Source organism: Acomys minous, assembly GCF_964271855.1.
Source record: "Acomys minous genome assembly, chromosome: 4".
Lineage (NCBI taxonomy): Eukaryota > Metazoa > Chordata > Mammalia > Rodentia > Muridae > Acomys > Acomys minous.
In genome coordinates, this window is record NC_140486.1 from 124,508,304 (window position 1) to 124,529,552 (window position 21,249).

The 21,249-nt window shown below is 42.7% G+C and overlaps 1 long non-coding RNA gene across 1 annotated transcript; it reads right to left on the reverse strand.

Moving 5' to 3' along the window:
* Nucleotides 1-508: 508 nt before the first annotated feature.
* Nucleotides 509-2,326, reverse strand: LOC311596049. Its single transcript, XR_014778682.1, has 3 exons — nt 2,206-2,326; nt 773-862; nt 509-623 (listed from the first exon to the last, which is right to left on the reverse strand). It is a non-coding gene; the product is annotated as an uncharacterized lncRNA (long non-coding RNA).
* Nucleotides 2,327-21,249: the final 18,923 nt, after the last annotated feature.

Genomic DNA, 21,249 nt, shown 5'->3' on the forward strand with positions numbered 1-21,249 from the left:
ACTTAATATACTCAAATGCATTTCCCCCGTCCTTAAGTATTCTTGCTGTAATCCAGCCCTTATTTATGTTAGCAAATTTGCCCTTGAGTGTCCCTGAGTGAGTTTACGCTCTCTCCCCTAAGAGGCAAAAAGAGAGCAAATTCAATTTTCCATAAGCAGAGGAAGGAGAATACTGCCAAGCAGCTTTAGGGCAGCAATTGTGGATGTTTTCCACAAGGGGAATTTGAGAATCTGCTATGTAAAAATGACAAAAGGTTGCTAGGAAGAGTCAACAACCCAGTTTGGAAGCTGATGTCCCATAAAAATGATGGCCACTTATCATGGTGTGGGTGCTGTTAAAGGACACTGGAGCTCAGAAGGGACCTCGGGTCATGTTTATGATGAAGCAGGCATCAGCTTCCTCAAAATGGCTTACAACTCATGTCTTCCTTATCCCCATCCCTCACTCCCTGCACCGAAGGGTGAGCCTTGCTGTTTGAATGCTGAAGTGGGATATCAAACCAACCCATCAATCTTTTCCTCCTGGTCATTTGCATTTCAAAACAGTGAGATCGTTTTAAATATTCATACTTTTCAACTTGGTAGCACTTCCGCTGGCATGAATTGGTTCCAAGGAAAGAATTCTAAACAACAGCAGAAATAAAAATGAAAACAAGTTAAATATTCAGTAATAGCGGGATGCCAAGCAAAGCACAGTTTACGTTCTCAGGGAAATGTTATGCAACCATTGGGAAGAGTCTGAAGAGTATACAATAACATCAAAAGCACTTACATTAGGATGTCGATGTCGTCAGAGAAATCAAGACACAAAATTCTAAATAAGTATGATTACATTTTATGTAGCAGCCAGCCAGCCAGCAAACTGGTGGAGAAAATAGAAAATTAAGGGGCGGATGGGGAGGAGGCGGGGCTTTTCTGAAAAGTTAACAGTAACTTCAAGTCTGAGCTCTACCAATTTCCCCCAGTTCCTTTAATTGAGTACATTTTCTTAAATGAGCATGTATAATGAAAATATATATACATATATATTTATATATATATATAAATTCTTAAAAGTAAGGCTTAAAGACAAGAGAGCTCACATCTAAAATGAAGCAGACCCCTCAACAAAGTGGGCTTCAGGTCATCCTGAACAAGATTTTCTAATGCAAAAGGCTTCTCTGGCTCTGTGATGATCCAGAAGCTTCAGTTCAGGAAGGGAAATAAATCCACGCCTTCCCTCGCCTGACTGTGCCAACATTCTGAACGGAATCAAATTAATCATTCCAGTGATGGTTTACAATCCAGAAATGAGGGTTTTTGTTTTTTGTTTTTTTGTTTTTTTTGTTTTTTTTAATCATAATCTCAGCTAAATCCGGTCGAAAGTGGTACAATCAGTCAGAAAATTAACCTTATTTAAAATCCACCTCCAGCATCAAATTAGGACTTCTATGGAGGCGGATTCAAAAGGTTGAATGAACGTAATGCGAAGTGGAATTTCCTTTCATTTCCCACTCCCGCCCTCCATAAATCTTCACCCTTCAATTTCATCAAGTGACTCTTTGTACTAGCATTCTGGGCAAGAAGTATGGAGAGAGGACCGACCCACTTTCCTAACATCGCTCATGATTTTTTGAATATTGCACGTGTTTGAATACATCAGACACATCTGCTTCAAGACAGTTCACGTGAAATAGTGAAATAGTCTCAATATGTGTGATTCATATACAAGGCAAGCTCCTTCTAGCCTTTCCTCCTTCCCCCTATATATCACACACACACACACACACACACACACACACACACACACACACACGATTTTTCTCAGCCTGGTTTTTTAAAATAAAGGAAAATAAATTTGTGACAGGCTGTGTAAGGTGCTCTGCTGCTGGCTCCACATAACCTCCACGAGTGGCTCACACTGAGCAGGTGTGAGGAGGGAGAGGCAGAGAGGGAGAGGTGAGGAGCAGCTCAGAGCTTGGCCTCCACTGTGGGATGGTCCAGTTTTCTGCGCTTTCTCCTTCCTCTGCATCGTTGCTGTACAAATGGCCTGACTTGGTTGGGCTCATTAGGAATTTAATGTGAATGTTCGCTCTTGGCCCAGCTCTTAACGTTTCAAAATAAGGTGTTCCGTGATTGCTGTACAGTTTTTGCTCATGTGTCAGAGGGGCAAAATGATGTAAAGGAAGTGATCAAAATAGCCCTACTGGTACCATATTGGCTTACCTTCGCATTGGTTTTCTTGATGTCCCTGGCTCCTATGGGGGAAAAAAACACAAGTGCTAAATGGTTAATTATTATTCCTAAGAGAACCTTCCACAAGGACATGCATTAACTAAATTTATACGTAAATGATCTAAATGTTAAGTAAGAAGTTATTATTTTTCCCAATCACTATCATCTTCGCTCCTTTTTTTTTTTGGTCCAAATTAAATAGTGAATGACATTCATTCTCACTTTTCCTATTTGTTAAGTTGCTTTTGAAAGTCACCAATTGTGCCATAGCTTACCTGGAAAGTATTCGAGGCTCTTGGGTGGAACATCTACCACAAGGATTCGAGGCACGTGGGCGGAACACCTACCACAAGGATTCGAGGCACGTGGGCGGAACACCTACCACAAGGATTCGAGGCACGTGGGCGGAACACCTACCATAAGGTGTTCTACAGTTTGGTTCTACAATTGTTTTCCTACTTTCTTTAGGGTATTTGAGGCAGAGTATCCTGCGTAGCCCGAGCAGAGCTGAACCCTGCTATAAAATCTATCTGAAGGGTTACTCCGTCTTTAGGTGTTGGTTTTACTCGTCTGAAGAAGCTTTAACAATAAGAATAACTCTCACAGATTAAAAAAAAAAAGACTAGAACTAAGAACATGAAGATGACTCAGCCACTCAGTGCAATGTCCCCTCAGCAGCTCAGCAGCTCCTGCCAAATGCCCCTCACGGGCTCCCTTGTCCTTCCCTTCTCTAAGCATTTTTCAGAATACAGAGATGTGAGCCTTGCCCTGTAGTTATTTATTTCCTTTACAAACCAGGAAAAAGTATGAATGATCTACTGAACTGCCTTCTGAAGCCGAGTCCTTCGCTCAGAGGCTGGCTTTCGTCTGTCAGCTCCATTCACGTTCACTAGGGCTTTAAACTGTGATGTGGTTGCCCAAGTCAGGCTAGTGTGCTCTCTTCCCCTCCCACAGACTGTTCTACCAAGACTGCAAACAGTGGAACAGGAATAGCTTGGACTTTGAACATACAGCTTCACAGATATCCCAGAACCCACTCAAATTGGGTGTGAACCAGAGAGACAAGGTTGCCTGCCTGTAAGTGGCTGCTAAGATGGGGAGGTCCTTTGTGGAACCTGTTTAGCATGTACAGAGAGCTTATGTGCTGGCCTTACTATTAACTCAATGTCGGAAACATTCTTTAATGAGATTTTTAGAGACAAAAACCGGGTTCCATAACTACATGTCTTGTTAAGAACATCACATATGAAGGCAGGAACGGTGGACATGCCTGCAATGTCTGAACTTTGGAGATTCAGCCAAGACAGCTGGTCCTGATTGTGAGCCAGCCTGGTCTACAGAGTGGGGGCTACATGCCAGGAGCCCCTTCTCAAGACAATAAAAGAATAGCGTGTGTCATCTATTGTCCCAGTTTGGAATATTTGTTGGCGTCTACGGACCTTAGTTTTCCTCCTAGACCTCTGCTTTCCGGGAGGAATTGATGGTGTCTGCCACCAGTCACCCCCAAATCTTGATCAGTATCAGCTCTAAAGCGACTCTGTACATAATCACCCTCAGAAACTGACCGTCTCCTTACAGTGAAACAAGGCCGGCCACCTTGCTGTCGCGCTCCTGATAAAAATGCAGTTTAGCTGCTCCCCAGGCAGTTTCGTCTTTTGTGTGCATGCACATCACCCTGCTGCCACATGCCTGCTCCTCACCATTCCCAAAATAAATTCCCTTCTACCTCCCAGACCAAAATACTTTCCTTTCCTTTGATATTTTTTTTTTCAGAGTGCCTTTTTGGGGAGTAAAAAAAAGCTACATTGTTTTAGGCAATTTTTAGTGAGTGGGTCGTTTCCCACATCATGAACACACTCAGTGATATCAATTAATGAGAGGAAGGGTGTCTTACGATAGCGTCTAGCATCCGGTTTTCAGCCCTTAAACATTTTCCTATATGTGCACAGATCCTATTACCCCTGGGAGCGCTCTTATTAATCTCACTGTCGAAGCTGTTTCAACAAATCTACTGTAATAATGAAAAGTCATCTTATCACACTTTGCTCTCAGTAAATTTACCATCCTTTGATAAGGTTGCAAACAACTGGCAAGTAATTGATCTGTAATTAGCGCAGCCACTGCTGAAGGGAGCCTGTGCTGCAGCTCCATCATTTATCTGCCCAGCACAGCACATCCTGCTTCAGAACACTAAATTATTTAGCATTCTTTTCAAATACAAATGGTCTCAATGGGTCCTCCATTATTTTAAGAACTTTCTGAAGAAGAGGCTAACATTTAAATTTCTGATTATCTGTCACCAGTGCAGTAGTTAAAGAAGCCAAGGAGTAGAAGGATCATTTTTCACACATGACTCGCCGGCTGAAACCAGCCTGAACTATGAATGGAGAGAGACAGGGGCCCTTTGATCTGCACCAAACTCGAACGATTTATCTTTTAAATGCACTAAAGCTTTTGATAAATGTCAATTTGACAATTAAATTCTTCAAGGGCCACCATAGATCACCATCACCGTGCCTATTTTGGAGGGTCGGTCAGCCATAACGTTTTTTTCAGCAGTCTACAGCAAGCGTGAGTCATGAGGGATATGACGGCTCTCGGGCCTGGCCGCTCTGCACATGGTATTTTTATCTCTTGTTAAATAAAATAGCTTTGATCTTCTCCTTCAACCCAGGGCACAGCTCCAATGCCAGAGTTTGTGGTTGGCCTCGCAACCCAAAGTGATTGTGTTTTCTGTCATCTTTCTGACAGTTTAGGGGAGAAAAGAGCCTGGGAGGCCCTTTTTGAATCTATTGCTGTGTTGTTGTTGTTGTTGTTTTTTTTCTTTCCTCGTTGCAAAGGTATTTTCTTGTGTATTTCATAAGGAACAAGCTAAGGCGAGTCTGTCACTCTCAGAGGCCTCAGAGTCAGGAAGAGGGGCAGAGGTAGAATCATGGGGTTATGACATGGGTTTTAGGAAAGACACTGGTTATGCTTTGATTACAAAGGTCATTGGTTAAGCCAAAGAGTGCAGACGGTAGACTCTTATAATAAAGAGCTGGGAAATAAATAGCCGGCATGAGGATTTGTGGGGAAGCTTCGCCTGTGAGGCCATTCCATCTTTTTTTTGGCATATGTGAACTTCAAAGTTATTTCATGCCTATCCTCAAATCTTTCTGTATCTTTGAAAACAAAAATAGCTATCAGGTATGAGGAGAAACTAGCCTTGCCATCTCGGGGCTTACATCCAAAGGCTCTTCTCCTCTCTGCTCTTTTGGCCCCATTAAAACTCAACATTAGCTGGAAGAATAGCAATTGTAATGTGACATTTTGAAATGCTTCACATGAAAGATGATTTCGAACTCCATGGTTACCAAGGGGTTTGTGAAGGGCTGACAAAGGAATGGACCCGCAACGCCTGTGATCCCCTCTCAAGAGATACTGCCTCCGGAGCCCAGTGTGGCCCCACCACCCAGGTATTTGGCATGGTATGATGCTATCTTTTGACAAGAGTGACATTTTGGTGTGATCGTGAAGAAAATTAAAGCGCCCAGATCAGATAGCTGACCCACTGAAAACACAGACACCCGGTGCTCCAAAGGTGTCTGCATCGCTTCTTTTCTCAAGGACAGAGAATCAGTATAATCCTTAAAATCTCTAAGAAAAAGTGAAAACGGCCACCTGACCGAGTGTCTCCAGGGTGTCTGGCTGTTTCCAACACAGATTAATTTTTTGGATGGGCTCTCATGCAGCATTGTCAATCAAACACTGCTAGAATTGTAATGCGACGTCAGCCCTCGGTACCGCTGAAGTCAAGAGCGCGAAGAGGTTTTTCTTTCTGTAGAAGAGATGGGGGTCACTTCTCTGACCTTTCTAATATCGGCAGCCTCCAACTTTTTGTGAAGAACTGAGCATGACAATTATTTTGTAGGTAGCACTAACAGAGGGTGCATGTCATGTATCTGGAATTATCTCCTGAAGGTAAAACTGCATGCAATGGCTTAAGAAGGGAGTCTTTTTGGCCCATGCCATTTCAAGGCAGGGTTCTAAATAGCCTGGCAAGTCTCAGTGAAATTTCCTTGGGAATCATCCAGCCCGCCATGGTCACCTTATAATGCATAGGTCTTTGTGGTGCTAGGCCTATCACCTGAGGCATGAGGGTGTGCTGCTGTAAGGAAGTTCTGAGTGTTTTTCTCATGTTATGTTGATCTATATGTTATTGGACATATTTAAGGACTTCACTGATGGATAAGCAATGGTCGGCTTTAAATACTGACACTCATTAGCACTAATCACTATGCATATTTTAATGTGTGTTTTTGTGAGGTTGGCAAAGTCCTTTGGAATGATATTGCTAGCGTAATAAGATTCTTGTCTCATCCCTACATAAATTGTCTTTTGAAATATCACTAAGTGAATCATGAAGATTAAACATATGGAAATCAGGTTTAGAAATTAATCCAAAGTAGAGAATTCCATCATTTACCCAAAAATAGCACTTGGTATATCTCTATATATCATCTGGCTTTAAGAACTTCCACAAACCGTCCCTTTCATTGACTTTTTATGTGTTATATGCCATAGGCAAGCCCATCTCTGACACTATGACGTCTGACCTGGGAGCACAAGGCTAATATTGTATGTCAAAATACGAAAAAACTATATGTTGTGTATAAAATGAGGGACGTCACACATTAAAACTAAACTTTAGTGTTTTTCTACCTTGTTAAATGTATATAGATAAGATCAAATGGAGTGATAGATATTTTTTTTTATTAAAAATTCATGCAATATATTCTTATCATGGTTCCCCCTCTCAAGTCTCTGAGATCCTCCCCACTTTCTCACCCATCAACTCCATCCACTTTCTTTAGAAAACAACAGGTAACTAAAAAAGCAAACAAACCAGAATAATTAGTAAATAAATAAAACAAGGGGAAAGCATAAGACACACACACACACACACTGACATGCACACACATACACAAAGAAAACCCATAAAAGTACAAAGGCAGAAACAAAAGAGGAGTGCAATGAAAAAAACCAACCAAACAAAGCATTATGAGACAAAAGAAATTAGCCATCTCCTGCTAGCCATGGGGTCTGTCCTTAAGTGTGGTTGATGAGCCCAGTGATAGATTGGGGAAAACTGATTTTTTCCTTTGTAAAAGGTTGTCAGTTGGAGACAGCCTCTTGGTCTACTTCCCCCATCAGCGCTGGGGCCCTCTCTGGCTTGAACCTGTGCAGGCATTGTGCATGCTGCCACAGTCTCTGTGAATTCATGTATGGTCAGTCCTGTTGTGCTTGGCAGACACTGTCTCCTTAGGGTCACTTATTCCCCCTTGGGCTCTTACAATCTTTCTGCCTCTTCCACAAAGCTCCCTGAGCCCTAAGGAGAGGGATTGGATGAAGACGTCTCATTTAGGACTGAGTGTTCCAAAGTGTTTGACTTCTCTGCACATCTTCTAGTTGTGGGCTTCTGTGTTAGTTTCCATCTGCTGAAAGGAGAATCTTCCCTGATGATGGCTGGGAAAGACATTGATTGATGGGCTTAGTAGAACTATTAGGAGTCATTTTAATGCTATATTCCTTTAGCAGAGCAATGGCATTTGGCTTTCCCCTAGGGCCATAACCTATCCAGTCTCAGGATTTTGGCAACCTGAGCAGTGTCAGGCATGGGGTCCACCTTTTGGAGTAGGTTTTAACTGCAATCAGAGAGTGGTTGGTGACTCCCATGGTGCCTTTGCCACTACTGCATCAGCACGTCATCCACAGTAGGTCATCACTGTAGACTGCCGAATGTGTAGCTGGGTTATTGCTTACTTTCCTCCTCTGGTATTGTTCGGAGTTACCTTCCAGTACCATGAACACTGCTCAGAAGGGGAGGAGGCTCTAGGTAGGTACCAGCTCAAGTTCTCCATGTTCAACAAGATATGTGAGTGTTGACTGCAGCAAGAGGTCCTGACCATAAGTTTTCAGAGAGTAGCCAATAACCTTGGCAATAGCTTGAGTTGTGTGAGCATTTCCATGAAGTGCCTTTGCCTAATGATATATATATATCATATATATATGTAATGGTTTGAATACAAAATAGCTCCTATAGTTCATGTGTTAAACTTTTGGTTCTCACTTGATAGTACCATTTAAGGGAGTGGTATAGACTTGAGGTACAGCCTAGGTAGAGGAGGTGGCAGGAAGCTACACTCCGTTCCCAGTCCCCTCACTCTCTGCTCCAGTCTGCCATCAGGTGAACAACTTCATCCTCATGCTCCTCTGCCTCACTGTGGGCTCAGGGATCAATGTAGCCAAGGGCTATGGACAGAAATTCCTAGAGCCGTGAGCCAAAATAGGGGTTTTGCCATAGGATCAGGGAGCTAAGGAAAGCAGAGCATTGGTGTCAGAGGAGGCCCACTGCTATGATCAAACCCAACCATGTGGTTACTAAGCCTCTGGAACTGGCTTGTGGGAGGGAGCTTGGAAGTGAGAGAGAGAGAGAGAGAGAGAGAGAGAGAGAGAGAGAGAGAGAGAGAGAGAGAGAGACAGAGAGAGAGAGAGAGAGAGAGAGGGAGAGAGAGAGACAGAGAGAGAGAGAGAGAGAGAGAGAGAGAGAGAGAGAGAGAGAGAGAGAGAGAGAGAGAGAGTTGCTCTAAGTGCCCTAAGCACAGCTCAGTGAGAGGCTCCAGTGAGAGCCCAGGAGACCAGAATGCTGACAGGAATGCAGACAATGAAGTAAGGTCAGGCTCAAAAGCTCCCAAGTGGAAATAAGGACTTTATTGGACTCAGAGTAGAAGCCAATCATGTCACATTGCAGCAAAGAATCTGTGTCCTGAAACCTCCAGTGAGGCTGACTTTAAAAGTAATGGACCAATTAATTTAGTGGGGGAGATTTCAATACAAAATAGAGCACAGGTGTTAAAAATATTACCACAACTAAAAGAAAAGAAAATCAAGCAAATTATTATGGCTCACGCCTGTTATCTTAGCACCCAGGAGGCTGAGGCAAGAGACTCACCATAGTTTCAAGGTCAGCCTGGTCTACAGAGTGAGACTGTGTCTCAACCAAAGAAAGACTAAGAAGAGAGAAAAAATGAATAAATACTTCATATTAGACAAGCAGAAATGCAGGCTTGGACAAATTTCAGGAACTGGCCAGGTGTCACCCATCACATGCTGATACAAGGTATAAAGGGTTTTGTTGTTGTTGTTGTTGTTGTTGTTTTGGTTTGGTTTTTTTGTTTCTTTACTTATTGAAAACTTTTGCCTTAGGAAGAATGCAACCCTGGTCCAAGAAGCCTGGCTACTTCTCCAACTGGCAGTAGATCGTCACCACATTCATGTGATGTCAGTTCATGGGCAGGCAGAATATAAGAATTTTATGGTCCTGAGACTTATGCCCAGGTTTCAAAGAATGGTCTAGGAATCCAAAACATGTACTGAAAGAAAAGAATCCCTTCTCCCCCCACACACACACCCCCCAGAAGGCAATGGTCCACGCTGAGGGTTTGCAACCTGAGCCACTATGGAGACCCAAGGGTGGTGGAGGAATGTTGAATGTCTCCTGAGGAATGGTGCAGGCAGTAAACAGAGACAGCCCAGAAGAGAAGCCATCTGAGCTGCATATGGCCAGGGCATTGGGGCAGGGCTGCCCAAGATCACTCTACCATAAGTGTTGCATCCTGGATAGGTGTCTACAGGATTTAACCTTTGTCCTGCTAGGTCTTTGTAAGCTTTATGGTCTCACCCTTCCTTTCTGTGCCCTAACTCCTCCCTTTTAGAGTGGAAATGTTTATCCCGTGACATTGTGTCTTAGAAATAAGAACTGTCCTGTTTGTTTTATGGGGCTAAGTGTCTTCTTAAGTTTCAAAGGAGACTTGGGCTTGAGGCTCTAAGCAATGTTGGAACGGTTAGGGCTGGAGTAGGCTGTACAGATGTACATTATGAATGAGCCCTTGGGGGCCAGGAGCAGAAGGCTGGGGTTTCAATATGAGATGTTCCCCCATAGACTCGTGTGTTGAACATTTGGCCACCAGCTTATGATACTATTTTAGGAAGCAGTGGAAACTTTAGGAGATGGGACCTACTTAGACAACGTGTAGCACTGATGGCCTGCCCTGAGAGGTTTGACTTCATCCCTATTCTAGCCCTCGGTGTCTTCTTCTGTCTGGCCTGAGGCTGGCTGCTTCCTCCTCCGCATGCTCTCACTAGCACGGTGCTTTGTCCAGGAACTAACCAGCAGAGCTAATAGCTAAGGGCTGGAATTTCCAGGAAGTGTGGAGCCAAAGGAAATCTTTCTTCTTTTAAGTGAGTTATGTCAAGGATTTTGCCATAGCGGTACAAAGTAGCTTGCCAATACTTATTTACTAAAGCTTTTCCCCTGGGCTTTCTTCAGTAACATCATATAGTTGTAAGTGTGTAACTATTTTAAGTTTGGGTTAAGCCTACTTAACATCAAGTGGTTGGTTTAGTGGTACTGAGTATAGCCACAGTGTTCCGTCATTACAGAGCGTTTTCGTGAGTGCAGAAGAAAACCCCTCTGGTTCTAACCCTCAGTGTCCAGTCCCCTTTGTTCTCAATCTCTGAAACCTATTAGCAGAATCATATTGCAGAGAATTATGATTCTCATTAAAAATTTTGTTCTATTTCAAAACTCAAGTTTAGGGAAAAATCTATATATATTTTTAGCAAAAGTGTAAATTGAACTTCAAATAGATTTTTTTCATTTTAAATATTTTATTTACTTTTTTGTTTTATATGTTTTTATTCTTTGAAAATTGTCTACACAGATACAACATCAGTTGATAACATCCACCTTCACGCCATCCTTCCAACTTCCCAAGAGGCTCCCAACATGTCTTGATCCTCATAACTAATGTGTGTGTGTGTGTCCTCTCTCTCTCTCTCTCTCTCTCTCTCTCTCTCTCTCTCTCTCTCTCTCTCTCTCCCCCTGCCTGTCTCTCTCTGTCTTTGTCTGTCTGTCTGTCTCTGTCAGTTATATCACTGTCTCTATCTCTGTCTCTGCCTATCTGTCTGTCTCAGTTTTTTTTTCCATTTTTGAGATTATAAATGATACATCATTTCTCCCTTCCCTTTTTCTCTCTCCAAACCCTTCAATATACCCTTCCTTACTCTCTTTTAAATTCCTGGCCTCTTTTTTAAATTAATTGTTACATGAATATCTATGTAAATGTGTATATTCTTTTTTAAGCATATTTTTTAAAGATTTATTTATTTATTACTATGTATACAGCGCTCTGCCTGTATATACACCTGCAGACCAGAGGAGGGCATCAGCTCACATTATAGATGGTTGTGAGCCACCATGTGGTTGCTGGGAATTGAACTCATGACCTCTGGAAGAGCAGTCAGTGCTCTTAACCTCTGAGTCATCTCTCCAGCCCAAATATGTGTATTTCTAACTATAAACTGCTCAGTCTGTATAATGCTCCTTGTACATATGTTTTCTGACCGTTTGGTAGTGGTTAACTAATTGGTGTGCTCTTCCCTGAGGAAGACTATTTCTACCCCTCTCAGTGTTCCTTAGTTGCCTCTAGTTCCTCTTGTGGGGCTAAAGCTTCACTGTCTTTGCCCCACCCACTTTGACATGCCTATTGATGTCATTTAAATCAATAACCTTTTGCTGTATTTATGAAAATGAAATATATATTACTTTAACATTGAATGATTGAAGAGGAAAAAAGAATGGGCTTTGTGCGTAGGATCTGTCCTGCGTGTCCGCCGTCTGCTGAGAACACTGTTTTTGTTCTCTTGGGCTTGCACTGAAATATTGGCTCATCCTGAGTTGCCACATTTCAGAATAGACAGGTACCAGCATCTTTCCTGCATCTCCGGCTTGTTGACGGGGGATGCTGGGACTTAGGACCTTCATAGTATTCTGGGCTAACTCCTTATAAATTCTCTTTTTCCTTCTCATGTGCTCTTTCTCCTTGGAGATAATTGTTATTTGTAAAATAATATTTTTAGAGTCATTATTTTGCTAATGCCAATTATTTTGTTGTGATCTCTCTCTCTCTCTCTCTCTCTCTCTCTCTCTCTCTCTCTCTCTCTCTCTCTCTGTTCTTTTTTAAGACAAAGTTTCTTTGTGTAGTCCTGGCTGTCCTGGAACTCACTCTATAGACCAGGCTGGCCTCACTCACAGACAGCCACCTGCCTCTGCCTCCTGAGTGCTTGGATTAAAGATGTGCACCACCACCGCAAGGTTTTTTGAGATCCTAGACAGTGTCAGGCTATACATTACAGGCTGGCTTGGCACATGTGATCTTACCTCCTCCCAAGTGCCGGGATTAGAGGTGTAGATCACCACAGACAGCCCCTGGAATATTCTTATTTCATCTGCATTCTTTTCACATGCTACGTTGATAGTTTCTCCTTGGTTTGCTTGGTAGTCAGCTAAAAATAGGCCAGACATCCCCTAGCCACTTTGCCACAGTTTCTGCTGAGCCACTTTCTGTGTGTGTAAAAGTGCATTGGTGGCACACCTTCGATACTTGCTAAGTGTTTAGCTCTCTCGTACCTTTCATTGCTAGTAGAACTTCATTGCCAGTCACACAAGCAGTCACCCACACCGTTGTCTCTGGGACTCTGCAGAATGTGTTAAACCTTCTCTAAAACCAAAATGCCTTTCCACTATGCCTATTCTGTTAAATTGTTTTTGGCCAGTGTCTCAGTATTTTGAGTGGGGCTTTTAAATGTTTACACTTATTTTATTTTATTTTTAATTTATCTGAGATGGGAGTCTTGCTGTGTAGCTCTGGCTAGCCTGGATCTCTACATAGATCAAACGGGCCACAGACTCACAGAGTTCTGCCTGCCTCAGCCTCCCAAGTGCTGGGATAAAAGGTGTCTGTCAGAACGCTTTGCCTTGAATGGGGCTTTTAAAAGAAGCTGGCGAGTAAAGCAGTGGTGTTTTTCCAGTGCAGGCATTTGAAGAGTTCTAGTCCCAGAGGCCCCTGGAAGCTGCTATGCTGTGTTTTTGTCTCTTATACTGTGGCCTTGAGGCTCCTGGTCTTTGAGGCCTCTTAGCATTTATGAAGGAGGACACAGGAGCAGAGCCCTCTAAAACCCACGTCTACTGTTCTTATCAGAGTCTAGCCATTTAATTTTAAAGGCCCCTCTGATTGCTGCAAGCCTTTGATTAATTTCCAGAGCACAGAAAAAGTTGATTTCAACAACTTTTGCCAGGTTTTCTGTTGCTTTTATGCAGACCAGATTTCTGAATGTCCTTACCCTGCCAATTTAAAAGAACTTCTCTCATTTCCTGAGTTTTCCATGTTCAAAACTTTTGTCTGTCGTCTTTGCACTCGCTGGAAATAAAAAGTTTGGCTGAATATAAAATCATTGGCTTTCACTTGTCTTTCCTTAAGTATCTTAACTTGCTGAGGAGCCGAGCTTCGGGAGCTCTGAAGCCAGCCTACTTTTTTCCTTTTATAGGTGACTTGACACCTTTGCCACGTGCCTTCCAGATTGGCAGTCCCTCGTGTGTGCCATCACACCTCGATGGGAGTGCGTCCTGGGGACGATGGAAGCTTTGTGTTTGGAACCCGCCCAGACACTGCCTTCTGCGTCTCCTCTCCCTGTTGATATTCTGCATTCTTTCCCACAATTCACCAGGCTTGGAGGATAATGGCTGTCAGCGAGCACTTCCAGCAAATGATCAAACCTCTCGGTGATTCGAGGAGTCCCCAAACTGGAGACTGGCAGTTAGAAATAAAGGTGGCTGTGTGGCATGGCTGTGCCTTCAGACTGCCGTTCCGATCACGCCTAGTGAGATTTTTTTTTTTTTAAATGGACCATAGCCATAGCCAGTCATGGTAGTGCACGCCTTTAATCTCAGCACGCAGGAGGCTTGAGTTCAAGGCCAGCCTAGTCTACAAAGTGAATTCTAAGATAGTCAGGGCTATACAGAGAAACCCTGTCTCAAAACAACAACAACAAAGGCAACACTCAAGCAAACAAAAACCCTGTAGATATTACATCACTGTCTGAATATAAGCATTCTTCAATGTGTGTGTGTGTGTGTGTAATATATATGAGATATATTTTTCTGTGTGTGGTTTGCCTGGTTTTTTTAACAGTATAATTTGATAAGCAAAAGTTTCGATGCTTAACAGTCTGATTCATTATTATTTTCCTCTATAGTTTGTGCTTTCTGTGTTCTGAGAAAAAAAAAGCCCCTTTGCCCTGCTGTCACAATGATATTCTGGCTTTATTTTTTTTTTTTTTTAACTGTTAAAGCCTTTATATGTGCTCTGGAATTTTGATTATATTCATTCCTCTCTCTTCACTGGAAATGATGTTTACAGAGTTTTCCTCATTGACTTTGTTAGTCCCGGGTGGAGAAAATGCTGTCTTATGCTGCACTGTTCTTACCAGGAGTCTATGGTAACATCACTTTAATCTTGAAAACCAATCTCAATGTGCCATCAACCTCATATATTTGGGATATGATCTGTCACTAAGAAGGAGCACATCTTCCCACTGTTGTGGCTCATGGGACAGTAAACTTTACATAAGGAGATTGTAGTTTCAACCTGATGTGTATGCGACATCGAAGCGGCACCTCACTTCTCCTGAAGAGAGTAAGATGTGCTTTAGTTCTGTTTCTGTTTCTTCTTCTCATGAACTTGGAGACTTTTTGAAATGCTAGTTTGATCTAGCAAAGGGAAGGACTTCAGACCAACCTCCCGCATGCTGCGGCAGATGGCGATTGCTTATTTCTCTCACTGGTGTGACCAAATACCATATGAAAGGCCACATATAGGCAGAAGAGCTTCCACTGACTTGCGCCTTTAACAGTCCACCATGGCAGGGTAGGCATAGGAAGCAGAAGGCATTGGCAGGCAGTCAGGAAGCAGAGAGCAGACAGGAAGTGGAGCCAGGCTATTAGCCCTCAAGGAGCATTCCTAATGATCCTCTCTCTCAAACAAGGCTCTACCTTCTAAAACAGCGTCAGCAGCTGAGGACCGAGTAGCAAAACACAGGGGTCTGTGTGACATGGCTACGAGGTCAAGAATGAGTATTGGAAGGAACAAGAACCAAAGGAAACCAGGATTTGGTTTTTGGCATGAGAATTTATATTTTTTTCTTAAATAAAAAGAAAATAGAAAAAGAAAATCTATAGTTCCTATTTCTATCACAAATGTAAAACTTCCTTTCATGAACTTGGAGACTTTTCGAAACGCTAGTCTGATCCAGTTGGAGGAAGGAGAACTGAATGTGTTTTGCATAGAAAGGAAATATCTGGTAAACACAACCCGGGAGGGGAGGGGAATCATTAAATTGAAGTTGTAAAGGCAAGCGTTGTACAGTTACCCCAACTCTAATCACTAACGAAGACGTGCACGGACCCAAGGGTCAAGCCGAGGGGACGCTGGGTGGGGAGCGAGCACGGGTGACAGAAGGGAGGAATATTTCTGTGGGTTTAGCTGTTGCTGACTATTCCAGGCTGAGCTGAGATCATGACAGAGTCTACTGCCGGGACTTAGGCACTGCCAGGAAAAATGTTTTGCATAGACGTTTTTATTCTAGTATCAACTAAACTGGTACATATATGCATATATATGTATGTATATGCATGAGTGTTTGTTATTTGCAAAATGTGCTCGCAACGTTCTTGCTTACCATTTCCTGTCCACCAGGCTAAAGCAAGTACAATATCTAATGCAAAACCAAAGAATTCTCTAGTTGTATTTATTAATTTTTTCCATTTGATCTTTTTACGATAAAAGAGATTAATTTTTTAAAAAATAAAGATGTTCTACGATCTACTTGGTCCCATTTGCAAGGCAGATGACATTTAGTTTAGACTTCTTACAAAATTTCCTTCAACTTCCTAACATGACAGTCTGAAAGTTGATTAAATATGATAAAGCCCAGAGTGTGTCCCTCCTATTGGCACTGAGGTATTTTATATGGGTTCCTTGTACTTAGGATCAAGTGTTGCCATAGGTTAGAAACCATTTCCCTCCAGGTACCAGCTGCTGCCACTGCCCCTGCCTGTCAAGAGAACATCCAACAGATTCCTGCTCATGCGGGTTCACTAGGGAAAAAGGAAAGAACAGAACTCCTTGGAAAACAAAGTATTCATTTGCTTTTGTGTTTCTCCAAGGTGATGAGAGAATCAATTAAAGAAGAGAAGAGAATCAATGAGCCGACATACGCATAGCACGCCCCTCTCATCCGACGACCTCCCTATTTCAGAAATGCAGATACAGAACACATCTTTAGATTTATATTTCAAGATTAAATTTTAACACTGTAATACCCTTGCTCTGTCATAACCTATAAATAATATCCAGTTTTATCTTCAGCTATCCCACCTATCCTCACCATTTGTCATCCCTTTCTGGCTCACAGGAGTCTATAACTCTTGGCCCGGCAAGCTCTAGGTCTCGTGTTCTTCCAGACCAGAGTCGTGGTGCAGCTGGTGCTGTGCTTTCCACCTTCAGCCCAATGACTGTTTACAGTCTCTACTTGACTGATGTCCAGGGTCTTCCCTAATTCCTATAAAAGGCCCTGCAGTCACAGTGGAAACAAACAAGTATCACTAACTTCCTACTGCAGCCACCGAGTCACGGATTGTTCAGATAGAACTACTTTCTGGTGGTGCCTCTTCTGGGCTTCTTTTCTGATAGTAAAAGGCTGAGGTGGCCATTTCTCCATGGCTATTTGAGTGTAAGAGCCCTGCAGGGTAGGAGCAGTCTTCAGCAGGAACAAAGGAAGGAGGCGGAAATTAATAACCAAGTGTACCTGGAACACAGTCACAGCAAGGCCTCCACTGTGTACCACAGAACAGCCAAGCTTCTCATGTGCTAACGCCCACCGTGAGCTTCTGAAAAAGCCGTGGACTCCAACTTTTCCCAAACATTGGAGACTATGGATTCGTTTAGAAATACATTTTTTTAAAAAAGCAGAAAAAGAAAGAAAGTAAGAAAGAAAGAAAGAAAGAAAGAAAGAAGAAAGCAGATCTTATAAGGTTCATCTCCAAATTCCCTTTCTGTCTTGATATTAGAATATTAAACATATCAATTAGAATACCTGAACAAGTGACATGATTACTACATGGAATATTGCACAGCTATCAAGCATAGCTCACTAAAGAGCATTTGATGGTTTGGAGCTGTGATAATCATGAGTAAGAACAAAGTACCAATAGCAAAGTTGTCAATTTGTACTTAGAAAATTCCCACAAGGAACACACACAGGAAATGGCAACCGATATTCTGCTGGTTTAGATGCTCTAGTGATTCCTTTCACTATGAGTTCAAATCTTTCATCCCTACATTTCCTCACAATCTTCACTTTTTATTTATTAATACGTATTAATTTTATAGTATGACCAAAGTTGAATTTTTCACTCATTTTATGTGCCTTGATCAACTTGCTAATTTTTCTCCTTAGAACCGCTCACTTGAATCTACTTTTCCTTCACCTCCAATCAGTCATTTCTGTTAGGAGTCAGAGAACTATGGCCCACAATCACTACTAGAATGCAATCTGGCTTTCTAAATAAAGTTTTATAGGAACACAGACACTTGCCACGCATTGTGTAGGTTGCTTTCACTTAACAATGACAGAGTTGACTTGTTTAGTGTGGCAAAGACCATAGGGCTCACAAAACATAATATAATATGTCACTGGCCTAGGACTAAAGAGGTAAGAGATTCTTCCAATTGCAGAACTGAAGCCAACTGCTCAGGGCATTTAAAAGCTCAGTCAAGAACAACAGTGAGCTGTGAAATAGGTGCTGATGACTGGGCCTCTGAGCAAAAGAGTCAATGAAAGAATTAGCTGTGCTTGAGATTTATTAAGGAACATATCAATGAAGAGTAAACAGGAGAGTACTGAGGAGACAGCTTGGTGAATTAAATACTCGATGCATAGGAGTGATGGGCAGAGCTCAGACCTTCAGCACCACAGCAATACTGGGTGGTCCTAACAGCCTCCTAGAATCCCAGGACTCAGAAGTGAGATGGCGGGGGAGCAGGGGCGTTTCTCAGAGAAAGCTGTCCAACTAGACTAACCCATATTGTCAAACTCTGCCTTCATTTAAGAGGCACTGCCTTAGGAAGAATGTCGAGAGAGAGAGAGAGAGAGAGAGAGAGAGAGAGAGAGAGAGAGAGAGAGAGAGAGAGAAGAGAGAGAGAGATGGAAGAGACACTTGATGTCAACCCTGGGCTTCCACTTGTGTGTGCACACACATGTATACCCATAAACACATGAACATGCATACATATATACCACATATACACATCAAATACTGTCTTTCAAAGGAATAAAGACGAGGAGTAGAGGATCAGGGATTGCTGAGGATAGATTATTAGAATAATAGGTTTGTCAAGTACAGCCCATGCTCTCTCAAAGGTGTAGGCTCACACTTCACATACCGGCAGCCATTCCTTGGGTGTCCCAGGTTCAGCTGTAATACAGCCCAGCATAGCATGGCTGGTAGGAAGCACTAACTTGGTGGTTAGACTCTCTGGAATCATTGGAGTCCCCACGCCTGTTCAACACGACTTAGTGGCAGAACTGCTGTGGTAGTGGACTCTGAAGGTAGTACAAGGTGGGACAATGGACATGGAAGACAAAACACTGGGTGAGAGATGGTCCTTCTTGAGTTTTAAAGTTGAAACGAATTTCCCTGTTGATTTTCAGGCCTATTGGGTGCTTACCTTTCCATTCTTCCTTCCTTATAATTTATTTCTCCCTTTTGGAATAAAATCTTGATGCAGAATAAAACCTTCTCATTGTTTTGTTTTGGAAGCTCACAATGTGTTTTATTTCTCAGTTTCACAAATGCAGAATAATTTGCTTCTCAATGAGTTATACTTTGAGTCTTACCCAAATATGATTCAGATGACATTTTCATGAGACTTTGGACTTTGGGCTTTTGAGTCCATGCTTGAGAGGTAAGATTTTTGTTGCTATTTGGGTTAGAAGATTGCTTTTAAGAAGGATTATTTGGGGGCACTTTCTCAGAAAATTGGAAATAGTTCTACCTAAAGACCCAACTTTACCCCTCCTGGGCACATACCCAAAAGATGTTTCACCAAACCACAAGGACATTTGCTCAACTACGTTTATAGCAGGTTTATTCATAATAGCCAGAAACTGGAAACAACCCAGATATTCCTCAACTGAAAAATGGATAAAGAAACGGTGGTACATTTTCACAATGGAATACTACTCAGCTATTTAAAACATGAAAGCCATAAAATTTGCAGGCAAATGGATGGAATTAGAAAATATTATCCTGAGTGAGGTAACCCAGATCCAGAAAGACACATATGATATGTACTCACATATAAGTGGACATCAGCCATGTAGTACAGGATAGCCTACTACAATCTACAGACCCAAAGAAGCTAAGTAACAAGGAGAGCTCAAGGGAGTGTGCTTGACTCTCCCTCAGATGGGGAAATAAAATAGGCATTAGAAGTGGATGATGAGAGAAAACTAGGTGGGAGAAAGGGTGAGGAGGGAATCAGGGTGGGTATCAGGTTTGAGGAAAGCAGGGTTGGGAGGCGAGAAGGCTGGGAGAGAGAAGGGAAATCGATGGGGGAGCATCTGTGGGATGAGCTGGAGACTTGTCATGGGGTAGACCCCTTGGAAGGTATGGGGGTGACTATCTGAGACTTCTAGCAGCAGTGGATATGGAGACTGAAGTAGCCACCTCCTATAGCCAGGCAGGGCTTCCAGTGGAGGAAGGGGACACCAACCTACCTACAAAACCCTTGACCCAAAATTTACCCTGCTTACAAGATGTGCAGGGATAAAGATGGAGCAGAGATTGAGGAAAAGCCAACCAATGACTGGCCGAACTTGAGACCTACCACATGAGAAAGAGCCAACCCCTGACACTATTAATGATATTCTGCTATGCTTGCAGACAGGAGCCTAGCATAACTGTCCTCTGAGAGGCTCCACCCAGCAGCAGACCAAAGCAGATGCAGAGACCCACAGCCAAACATTAGTTAGAACTCAGGGAGTCTTGTGGAAGAGTTGGGGGAAGGATAGAGGGACCCAGAGGGGACAGAACTCCACAAGAAGACCAACAGAGTCAACTAACTAAGGCCCAAGGGGGCTTAAAAAGACTGAACCACCAACAAAAGAGCACACATTGATGCAACCTAGGCCCCTGGACACATATGTAACCGATGGGCAGCTTGGTCTTCATGAGGGTTCCCTAGCAATTAGAGCTGGGGCTGCCTCTGACATAGACTCTGTTGCCTACTTTTGAATCACTTTCCTTTAGCTGAGCTGCCTCGCCTCAGTGGAAGAGGACGGGCTTAGTCCTGATGAGACTTGATGTGCTGGGGCAGATTGGCGGTGATGGGGCTCCACTTTTCTGAGGAGAAGGGCTTGGGGGGGAAGAAGAAGAGGATGGGAGGGTAAAACACAGAGGAGAAGAGAGAGGGGTTGCAATATGGGTGTAAATTTAATTAATTAACTACTTAATTAATTCTGGTTCAAATATTGAAATCTTAACAACTAAGTTGTTGGCATAGAAGATAAGGCTCTGGGAAGGTGACTAGGTCACCAACAGAGAACGCTCTGGAATGGGCTCAGTACTCTTATAAACAAGACCCTAGAAATCTCCTTGGTCTTTTTCACCACCTGAGAATACATCAAGAAGACACTATCCATAATTCAGAAAGTAGACCTTCATTAGACACTGTATTTACCTTTCTATTGTTGTTATACAACATCATGACCAAGAGTAACTTATATTTTAACAAAGCATTTAATTTGGTTTACTGCCCGAAAAGGTTAGAGTTCACAACAGTGGAGTGAAGAGATGGCAGCAAGAAAAAGTGATGCTCACATTTTAAACTGCAAGATGGAGGCAGAGAACACACTGGGAATGGCACAAGTCTTTTGAAGCTTGAAAGCCCATTGCCAGTGACACACCTTCTCCAATAAAGCCACACCTCCTAGTCCTTCCCAAACAGTTCCACCCACTGGGGAAGCAAATATTCAAACATTATGGGCCTAGGGCAGATGCTCTTATTCAAATCACTATTGACACTGAACCTGTTG